This window comes from Theobroma cacao, chromosome 6 (genome assembly GCF_053813885.1).
Source record: "Theobroma cacao isolate CCN51 chromosome 6, ASM5381388v1, whole genome shotgun sequence".
Taxonomy (NCBI): Eukaryota; Viridiplantae; Streptophyta; class Magnoliopsida; order Malvales; family Malvaceae; genus Theobroma; species Theobroma cacao.
Window position 1 is genome coordinate 17,071,246 of NC_142644.1, and position 12,511 is coordinate 17,083,756.

Genomic DNA, 12,511 nt, shown 5'->3' on the forward strand with positions numbered 1-12,511 from the left:
AAATTAGGAGATTAGATTTCATATGCAATGACCTTGCAATCAATTAGAAGTGTTTAATAAATGATTCTGTTAGACAGTTTTATGTATGAACATGAGCAACAAACTATTCAATAGTTACTCCAACTAATATGCAATATTAAAGGCTTGAGATATAAATTCACCAGCATTGTTAAGACGTATAGTCTTGATTGCATAATCAGGAAAATGTGCTTGCAAACCAATGATTGCAAATGCCAAATTGCAAGCTAATAATAAGCACACATGTGACAATCTAGCTGATGCATCTATTAAAATTGTAGAATATTTAAATGGTGCACACGATGGATGTATAAATCCACATATATCACCTTGAATATGATTCAAAAATGTAAGGGAGTCAGTCCCAACTTTAGATGGCTTTTTAATTTGTAACGACTCCTCTCCGGTCGCTACTGGTGCTTGAGACCTCTGAGAAAGACCCGCCAAGTCCCGAATAAGCCTTACTCAAAATGCCTGTTAGTTCACTACATACAATCACTATTCCATATTGATACTTAAAACAATATACTTTCATATCATGACTTGAACCATAAACAAACTAATCGATTCAAGCTTTAAACCATTTAATCACAAGTTTATACATTAAAATCCACAATCTCCAATTATTTACTTATATCAACATCAATATCTGTTTACAACTTAATGAACAAAGAGCTACGACTTGACCTCTAACAACGGAACGACTCGGGATAAAATGCTAGGAGATCCCTTTACCTATTTGCAGTGGACCTAACGCACCAATGATTACAGACTAGGCTGATCCCTGTCAACAAAAAGGGAAATAAAAGGGTGTGAGTCTCATAGACTTAGTGATCATCGGCTCCGTGAGTAGGGCGTAGAGGGGAAACAAGCATCACGTAGATAATTTTGAATATTAAAATGCAAGATTATAAAAACCATTTATTTCAAACGAAAGTTTGTGCCTTATATGAAAAACCAAGAATTTCCTATGCATTATAATCATTTCAAGTAGTACACAGAAATCAAGGTAAATAAAAGTTTCCACCCCAAAATAGGTCAATAACCTTATTCAAGTCAATCATTTGAAACATAGATTTAAAACAACTATACAAAAAAGAATCCCACCATCAAAAATCAATCGCCATTTTACTCAAATCAAATCAATAGATTCGGGCAAACTCCCTTGAAATCGAATGTTAATCAAACTTATTTGTAAATCACAAATCGCCTCGTACTCGAGGAGTTAAAATTCATTTCACAGTAAAAATAGGGGAGCTACGGAAAAATCATTCAATTCCATTTTCACCATGCAAAGAAATATGAGTTTGAAAACCCAGAGAGATGCCACTCTCGAGTAGGGAATGGAAATAAACCCGTGGTCTCACTACCGCGTAATAACTTCCGGGAGCATCACTTTCACCGGATTCCCACATTGCCAAGGCAGTCTCAACGATGTTGGCCGACATCAGAGATATCAGGCAGTCGCAACCGCCAAAATCACTAGTGGCCTAGCCACGCATACATATTATAAAATCTCGTTCCAAATTTACTCCCAAAACATTCAACATAAGGTATGATAAAATCTATTATCATTTTCATAAAATAAAGTTGGTGCACGAATTTCGAAATAATAATTCGCATGGTAAATAAGTATCATAATCATGTATGCACACTACACCAAGATAAAGCACATTTTTGGATGTAAATCGTCTTGAAAAGCTTGTTTCCTAGTTTAAAAACACTTTACGTATAATTTATACATATAAATTCAAAACACGTTTAAAAATCATAGCAATAACAAATTCTTAAAATTTCTATCAACCCATGCTTTCCACAATTTTCGCGTTTAAAATAAATCATACGTATATGTATATATTTATGAAAATTTTAAAATTGGCACCCCCTACTCACCTTACAATAGCAGGATATTATATCGCTATAGTTCAAAGACGTATGTATCTATTTCTTCTTGTCGGTCGTTTGTTATTTCCTCTAGCACTCCACTATAGTGCACTATCTTTACTTTAACACTTCCTAGCAACAATTCAAACTCAATATATTTAGTGCATCAATTCCACTTCTATTTCTCATTCTATCATGAATCCATATTCAACTAACTCACATCTTAATACATTTTTACTAAAATTACTTATATCCTTTGCTCACGTAATTTTTTAGATTTTAAACACAAGCAACTTATTTATGATATTAAGTGCCTACTTCAACCTTTCTAAGCAACTTCCATCTAAATCCACCTTATATTTTTATAATATTAACCACATTTATGGCAACCACAATCATTTCTAATCTACTTAATTATTTTCCAATTTCCATCCACATTATTCCTCCTTATTTCTTCCGAATAATATACCATGCAACTTAACACTTCCAACAAACTTATGCAAATAGATCCCTCCGACAACAATAATTCCACATAATGGACCATTTCAAAATTTCTTAACTATACTTAAAATACTATTCATTCATTTCATATTTTCCTCTTTGCTTTAATCCTATAAGATATCATACAAGAATTTTTAAAAGTTGTATTAAAGCAACTTAAATTTACTTCATATCACCAATAACCAAAGTTTAGTCAAACAAGATGGGCTAGCCCCTAAACAATCCAAGTTCACAACAAACCCATGGAAAAGAGCAAAGCAATTTTACCAAATTGGGCTAGGTTGGCCCAAGTCTTCACCTTTCTTTTCTTTCTCTTTTTCTTCCTTCACTCGATCTCTTTCTCACCCTTTGCTGCAGCCTTCATCCTTCCTCCACTCCCAACGCTGGTAGCAAGCTCTCTCCTTTCACTCTCACCGCCGGTCACCATAAAAAAAAAAACCCAACTTCCTCTCTTTTCCTTCCTCAAAAATCCAGCAGCACAAAGCCTCTCTTTTTCCTTCTCAACTAGCAACAAGACTCTTTCTTTTTCCCTCTCAAAACTGGTAGCAAGTTCCCTCATTTCTCCTTCTCAATACTGGCAGCAAGTTTCCTCATTTCTCCCTTTCAAAATTGACAGCAAAACTCTTTCTTTTTCCCTCACAACCAGTAGCCACACTCTTTCTTTCTCCCATGGTTTTTAGTTAGATTCCCCCTCCAAGTGCCAAGTCTTCCTTTTGTTTTTCCTTTCTTTGCTTTTTATTATCTTTTGCTCTCAGTTGGTGCAAAGATTTCTTGTTCTTCTCTTTCCAGCCAACCTTTCTCTTCCTTGTCTCTTAAAGTGTCAGCCATTATGGAAAGGAAAAAGACAATAATTTATTTGATATTGATTTTCACATGTGGAAGACAAATTGGACAAGTCAATGTACTAGTCAACTATTTTATCTTCTTTTCTTCCTTTATGGTTTTGGTCTGCTTTCCTTCTTTCACTCATAATTTGGCTTTTTCTCCTTTTTTCTTTATCTCCTCAAATGGATGATGATAAAATGAAAGAGACAAAAGAAAGGTTTTATCTAATGTTGCTTCATGGTGGGGTCGACAAATGACAAGTTTCTTACCAATGTTCCCCCACCCTTTTTTCTTTCTTCTTCTTTCATTTCTTCACTTTATTTCACTTGGTTGCCCCCCCACCCTTTTTTCTTTCTTCTTCTTTCATTTCTTCACTTTATTTCACTTGGTTGCCCCCCCCCCCCCTTTTTTGTTTCTTCTTCTTCTTCCTTTATCATATTTTTGTTTACTAGGCCGGCCCCCCTTTTTTCTCTTCTTCCTTCATTCCATTATTTTATTTATTCATTACTATTATATATTTATTTTGTTTTATTTTTAACTTCAATTAACAAACTTTGCATATAATCCTAAACTTCATTTTGTTTACTACACAACCCTCTAACTTTCGTATTTTAAAATTTAGTCCTTCCGACACGTTTAAAAAATTCTAATTTTTTTCTATCTTTCTTCTCTTACATGTGTACAACCAAAATATCAAAATTGCATTTCAACGGGGTATTACCATAATATTTTAATATTTACCTACCTACGCTAGCTAGATTTAATAAAAACACGTGGGTACAATTACCATCGTTTATCTCCAAAATTCATTCGTACGTCTTCTCCCTCCACTTGAATTGATCATATAATTCTTCTTCATGACTAATTCCAACATCCGATTAAATATTAATATTTTAATATTATTTTATTCCAAAATTTTTCACTCACCTCCTTTGGTCTCGAAACGCATTAAGTCTCGGTTCATTTCCAAATCATCTTTTAGCTTACTAATTCATCCTTGACAAGGATATGATTATTTAATTATTATTTTTGTGCGTGCGAAATATTTTACTTTGGAGCATTCCTTTGCTCCTTTATCGCTCTTTAGCATGTAAACTCGCATCAATTATTCTTTCATCTTATCGAGACGATTATTTTAACTACTATACGAGGGTACGGGGTGTTACATAATTAATTTGCCTTTAGAATAAGCAACACATGAGAATTCATTAGATTGAAAAATCTTCTAGCTTTTTCAATAGATGATTACATTAGTTTTCAATAATTTTCACATCATTATTGATCTGAGATGGTCCAACTGGTCATGCCAAACATTAAAATCATTAGTAAACTTCTAATTTACTATAGCATGAGTTTCAATCATTCTAATATTTGGGTAAAACAATCTAGAAAACAAAATGGGTAATTTTTTTTTATTATACACTTCTTACCTAAGCTAATAATGTAATATAAAGGTATTAATTGCTTCTTTCATTTGTTGTTTCAATATGATATCCATTCAGACAAATATCTTTAAAACTTAATAAATTTTTTTGAGACATTAAAAATAATACATCCTCTATTATAAACTTTGTTCCTCAAGGTAGTAAAATATTGGCTGTTCCAGAACCTTCAATTAATCTTGTACTACCAAATATTGTATTGACATTGGTTTCTAGATATTGTATTGACATTAGTTTCTTCCTTTGTCAAGAGGGAAAAATATTTTTTGTCTTTAAATATAGTGTGCATTTTAGCAATGTCTACTAGACATATATTTGCATTATTGATCTTGGATCCAACAAGATGAATGTCCATATTTTTCTTCAATAAAATAAGATATACACAAAAAAAGCTTACAAGTTAACATAAAAGAACATTAAATATATAATTAAAATAATAATAAGAACATACCATTTAAATATAATAAGAACATATAAAAACATCTTTATAATATAGTTAAACTAAAATATATTAACTACTATTAAGAAATTTCATTCTTGGATATTTCTATTACCAATCAAATGATCAATTCCTTTTTTTGTGTGGATAAGAATTGTCACGACCAGATTTTAGAGCCGTGACCAGTGCATGGACCCAATGGGCATAGCCCATTAAGCCTAAGCAAGCCTACTTATATAATCTTGCTCATCATTCCATCAATTATTCTTAAAGTCACCTTTCATACTTCCAATCTATAAAAACCTAATTAATATGCTATAACAATCAAAACTACATTTCACATTAACCCAAATAATATTAACCATTGCCACTCATGGTGGCTTACCAATCAAAATATACATATATGCTCTAAGGCTTGCATTTTAGTTCTTTACATCACATGTACGTATTTACAAACAAAATGACTTTGGGCTTCCAACGGAATGACCAAGGTGAAGGGACGGCTACTGAATGCCAACATACCTACCAAAGAGACGAAACTACGTGGACACCTCGACCTAGGTTCCAATTACCTCTTAATCTGAAAACATGAAGTTGAAAACAATGAGTACAAACTCAGTAAGTGAACATAAGAAGGGAACAAGCAACGATAAGGAAAGTTAATAATCATGATGCACTTATTTGAAAACAATGCAACTTAGTTCAAGTTCTTATTAAAAATCCCTCCATTAAACCCCTGGTTATTAAATCATTTAATGATGAAGGAACCATTTTCAGCATGAAATTGAAAATAGAGGAAATTTCCAGCAATCATCCAAGCAAGGCTGTATAAACAGAATGTTTCTCGCTGCAATAAAATCAATTTACAAGTAAATGGAAAATTTTCAAGATTCATCATGCCATATAATCACATATTATAATAATGATCTTTCTAATTGCATATACATATACTTAAGCATATATCAATTAGTATACCACCACATCTCATCCAGCTCATGTGCATTCCCCCACATCGTGAACATAGCCAGGCATCCCATCTCACCCAGCTCATGTGCATCCCTCCACATCGTGCACATAGCCGGACACCCCATCTCACCTAGCTCGTGTGCATCCCCCCACGTTGTGCACATAGCTTGAGTCATGGTGTGCATCCCCGCACATCATGCACAGTTAATGCCATCGTGTGCATCCCCCCACATCGTGTACACGAGCAATATCACCATCCATCTCCCTTACCACCGTCATCACCGGCAAGTGCACACTCACCTCGCACATGCACGGTTGCATTTGTTTCACAATGGTACCATTTATGACATAGTATATATATATATATATATATATATATATATCAACATTATACAGAAACATATGAATTCATCACACTATCCATTTCATAAAGGCTTGTTCCCGTGCAAGTTTTGAATAATAAAAAAAACCAATAAAACGTTTTAAAGGATTTAATCAACATATATGTGTATATCTCAAAATCTTTTTATGCAAGTTCACTCACCGGTACTTGTTGAACCTTTAATCGACTCTAACTTCCCTAATGGTCCAAATGGGGCTGTTGCGTTAAGAACCCCTAATGGCTAGAAAATATGAGCAAATTGTGAGCGGCATAAAGATTGGACTCACGAGTTGAAAAATGGTCATTGGTTTTGATGTCAAGTTTCGTTATTGGGAGTCTTAAGTGCATTGGGGGAGTGTTGAGATGAGTAATATGTTGACTAAAGTCAAATCTTAAGAAATAAAGTAAACCTTGTAAAAGGTTGAAGAGGAAGTGAGGGAAAGGTTAGATGAATGTATGAGATATTGATAAGAGATGTTAATACCAAGTGATAAGAGTGTGAATGAAGATTTCAAGAATGAATAGCAAATGAGTTTATATAGAATATTGCTATAAGAATATACAAATCTTGTCTTGACTTTGTTGAAAGGAAAGGATTAGTAACAACACAAGTAAACTAGGTGACATGCTAGAAAACCTTGGAGAAAAATTGAAGCATGAGTAGTTGGGCATGCCTTTATGGAAATGATATACTTGGAGTATGAAAGAGCAAATAAGTGATTAAGTGTTTCAAGAATGTTTAAACACCTTTGAGAAAGAATTATAAGTTATACGAGATGAGTATAAGATGTGTGATTTTGAAACTTGCTAAGGAGCCAAACGGCTAAGTCACGAGTTAAGTGAACACATGCTGTAAGATATAAGTTTAAGATAGATATCCCCAAGGAAATACTCAAGGAAAGTTCTGCCATGGATCTCGTGAAAGCAAGTACTAAGTTATGTGGTTATAAAAAAAATAAGGAAGCTGTAAGCTGAGAGTGATATTAGTATTAATATTGAAAAGTACTTAAGGAAAATCTAGTTTCGAGTTTTACAATTTCAAGTACAATCAATAAATTGGTTAAGGAAGAATGATGTTATATTCGTATGAAAAAGTGGAACAAAGGATGATAGAAGTTAACCTTGATAATGAAGTCGGATAATGAAACTTTCCTAATATATTATGGAAATTGAAATTCAAAATGCTTGAGGCATACATAATTCAAATGAGTCTGAGTTTTAAGTGACAAATCAATATCGAAATGCAAAAAGGATGCAAGGTCATGTAGAGGTATAAAGGATAATCGAGGAAAAAGGTGACTCTTAAGAATTGTAGTATTACATAAGATGCAATGATCAAGTTAAGATAAATCTTTGAGGCATCAATGGGATTATAAAGCATACACGCATAATAGATTATAATTCAATAGAGATGACATTGTAATGCAATGATATATAGTACAAGGAAACTTAAGCATATAATTGGAAATGATAAGAAGAGAGTATAAGTATGTAAATGATGTGGAACTATGCATAGGCATGATGAGAATTTGTATGAATTATGATGATTATTCTATTGAATCTTAGTTATGGATGGGAATGAACAAAGAGAAATTAGTCTGAAGGCATTTGGAAACAGAGACCCGTATACATAATGAGGAATATGGACATTTGAATGTGATTGTATACGTATGTGTGGAGTTAGTGATGTACCCAACTAAAATGAAGAATGGTTTTAGTGGTTAGAGATTTGAACTCAATATATTTGATGAGTTGTATAGATAATGTAATAATCAAGAATCTTATCAGAAGTCGATTTATGGCGACCTAAAGAATTTTGGGGAATTAGTTAAAGGAATGTAACCTATAGTGCGATTAAGCCACATGAGATGGATTAATAGGATTAAGAAGATTAAAATTTCCTAAATGCAAGGTCAACATGAAGTATGTGGAAATAATTGAAGCCATTAATCTTCCCTAATGTTGAGGATATGTACAGGAATGAGTATGGCATGTTAATGATGCCGTAAACTACACAATAGTGTATAAGGACAGGATGAATGAATGAAAGTCGAGAAGTTTGAGATGGAATGAAGTAATAAGATAGTGATTGGTATACCTAAATAAGTATAAAATGCGATCGAAATTGGTATGATTGAGATGGAGTTATGGTTCAAGTTTAATGATAATAATAGAAGTATGCTTGGTGTCTCAATATAAGAGATCATAATTGTGAAGGTTATTGTTGATCTAATTTTAAAGGATAATAATAGACATAAGTGAAGTACTCGAGTTGAATTGGAGGTAAATGAGGTGAACAAATCGAAATTCTCTATAAAGAGGGAGGACAAAAAAAGTCGAGCATTAGATGAGAAAACAATACCCTCACCTTTTCTCTGAGTTCAGTAAATGAAATTTTGAGGTCAAAATTTTATTTTAAGGGGGGTAGTGCTGTCAAGCCCGACTCTACAATATGTTTATTATGCCATTCTTACATAAGAATGCATGTTTGCTTACTTGGGTACCTCGAAAATCATTAAAGGACGACAATGTACCAAATGGTACAATTAAGTTGAATTAAGCCTCAAACTAGTCCAAATAGAGATTTTAAGATGAAATTGAGAATTTTAAAATCCTAGAATGACTTAAAATGGTGATTCGGAGTTCGACGACCGATTTGGAGTCAAATTGGAATTTTCATGATCTATGGGCAAAATGGTCATTTTACAACTCGAGGTTAAAATTGGAATGTTGGAAGAAGTTTTTTATTAAGATTGACTATTTAGAACATAATTTGAGTTTGAGAAGTGAAAAATTTTAATTCTGGCATTTTTCGAGCATAAAGGGCAAAATTGTAATTTTACACCACCCAACACTTGTCCAGCACATGGTTTTACCCAATATTATCATGGATAATTGAAGGATTTTATGTGGTGGAGAAAGAAAGCTTAATACTTAAGAATTTAAAAATGGACCAATGGTAAGGTGACAAGTGTCAAGCTTTTATTTCTTTATTATTTTCCTTACAAATTAGCACAAAATCAGCCAATTTCTCATTCTTATGGTCGGCCATAGCAAGAACAAAGGAAGAAAAGAAGAACAAAAACCATAAAGTAAAAATTCAAGAGAAAATCGGTGGATTTCAAGTAATCAAGCAATCAAAGATAAAATTTCTTGATTTTGACTTGTGATCTACCTTTCCCATGCATTCTTTTGCATTTTCCATGGTTGAATCACATGATTTCATGATGGGTATCTTGCTGATCAAACCCCAAGAGAGAGATTTTGATGGTTGTTTTGGTAAGATTTTAAGATATTCTAGTGTTTTTAGTTGATTGGTGATGTGTAGCATGAAAATCAAGCAAGAAAAATTCATGTTCTTTCATAACCCTCATTGGCTGAATTCTCCATGTGGAATATTGACGATGATTTAGATAGATTTTTCAGATATATGGATGTTTTTAGTTGTTTATGGTGTTAAGTGTAAGAATTAAGCTTGAAATTCACATATTCCTCATGAGTTCATCATTGGCCGAATCTTCCTTCTAGAGTGTTGATGGTGGATTTGATTTTATTTCAAGTGAACTGGTTAGCAAATGATGAATTATGGTGTGAAAATCAAGTAGGAAAAATCATAGTGTTGATGCACCCACCATGGCCGAAATTCTCAAGAGAAAATGTGAAGATGATTTTGCTAAATTTTATGGTATTTGACTTGTGTTTGATGGTTTGGAGAATTGGAAGAAAAATGGAGTTAATTGGTGTTGAATTGGACATATTGGCCAATTAATCGGGTGATAGATCGAATTAGGCCAATACCGTTTTATTTAGGTACACAATTGAAATTGTGTAGAATACCGTATTTAGACTATAATTCAAACAATTTGCATTCCATTGCATGCATTAGTAAAAAGCCTTAAATAGATTTATAATGGTATGACACAGTATATTGAATTATGTGTCGTGTATTGTATATAAGTGGTGAGCCCTCTAACAAGGGTAAAAACGTTTGTCAGATGACTGAGAATAGGAGTATTTCAAACTCCTGATACAGTGAGTAACCTTATCATCATCTTGATTATCGGAAGTGAATTTTAATTCGTTTTTGTGATTTTATGGAAAATGAGTTTAAATGGTAAATCTTTATGTTTTATAAGCAAAATGTGATTAAATGAAATGATTTTATAAATTGTCTTGAAATTGAATGATGGCTTTGAAAATAGAGTAATTGAAGACCACTTGATGTGTTGTAAATTTATGGTTCTAATTGATTAGCTTATGGCAATATTGGCATGACTAATTGAATTGGTAAATGTGCTGAAAATGTATGAACTGTTGATTTGCCTTGAGATGCTGTAAAATAAAATAATTGCCATGTCATGCTATCGCAAATTTTATTGTATGGTGGGTTTAGCTTACTGCAGTGGGCGAGTTTCTGTGGACTAGCCTATTAGAAGGGCACGGTAAACCCCTTTATATTTTACCTCAGTTGGAGAGGCTAGTAGGGTAACTCCCGAGGTACAATTTTAGAGTTCACTTCACGCCAAACCACCACGTGAGGGTGAACTCAGCCAACGCCAAGGAACGGCTATGTTTTCAAAATAAAAACATGATTTATGCATACATAACTTTTTAACAGCCATGGCGGACTCGGTTTGGGATAGCCCTCGGCCAAAGTATCGCTGATAACTGAGTATGAGAATGATTTTTTGGCACGAGCCAAGTTTTTCAGAAATTCATAAGCCATGTTGATTACTCGATTTAAATGAATTAATTTTATTTGGTTGAAATGAGTTGAAAGGTGATAAATTACAGTATGATGATTTATTTCAATCGTCTTCATTTACTCGACTTTAGATATTTTGGATGATGTTTGTTTACTCATTGGGATTATATAATCTCACCACCCTCCTTTCCACCCTTTTCAGGCTCAAGATAGTCGGTAGATAGCTCATTTCGTTGAGGGCTACAATTGGACTTGCATGCTCAAAAACTGTAGGTTTAACGCTTTTGATACTTTTGGTCGTTCGTGGGTCCACGTGTCACTGTAAATTAAATCTTATGCTTTGGTTATCTGTATTACAGTATGTATGAATTTATTTAACTTTTACACTACAAAAATTATTTATCGGTAACTTTATAAATATTGTTTTATAAGAAAATAGAATATTTTATTGAATATTTTAATTATATTCAAATAAGTATAGTTTCACTTTAAATGAATGTTTTAGACATCTAAACTTATTTTTGATTATGAAATGTTTGTTTTTCACTCGCATACTACATTTTTAGCTGGTTTCAAGATTTTTGAGGAAATATGACCAAAATGCCCCTGTGAGAAAAAAATTATTTTTCTATTGTTTTGATTTGGAAATAGTTTATAATCTCTCAAAACATGATACTTAACAACTATTGCTCACAGGGGAGGTGCAAAAACTGATATTAACGCCTTGCGAGGTTTCGGTTAGCATTCCAGGCAATGAATGTCTATCGAGACGTCGTAGCAGTTGTCACAGGCTCGAGGGGAGTACCGAGTCATGACAAACCATAAACAAGACTCTACATTAACTCCGACAACTCTGCTAACTAACACAAGAATCCCTAAGACTCAACTAAACCTAGAGCTCTGATACCAACATTATCACAACCCAATTTTCGGGCCATGACCAGTGCATGGCTCCAATGGGCATAGCCCACTAAGCCCAAGCAAGCCTTCCCGTATGAACCTGTACGTCAGCCCCTTTATCATCCATATTCCCTTTTAAGTTCCATAAATCATAATGCTCAAGTAATAACTTCATTGAAATCGATTCATAAAATCCAAGTATATACTCATAATGGTGTTCATCAATCATAATATACATAAAAAGTTTGTCAAACGATTCTTAGAAAATCACATCCAGTTTACTTGTACACATTCAAAGACTTTGAACGTTAGCAGAGTGACTCTGGGCATGGGGGCTAACACTTAGTATCATGGTAAACCTATCGAACAATAGATAAGAAGGAGCACCTCGACCTAGTGTGAGACCCCAACCTCTATTTCAAACTTGGTTTGGGAATATGAATGATTTT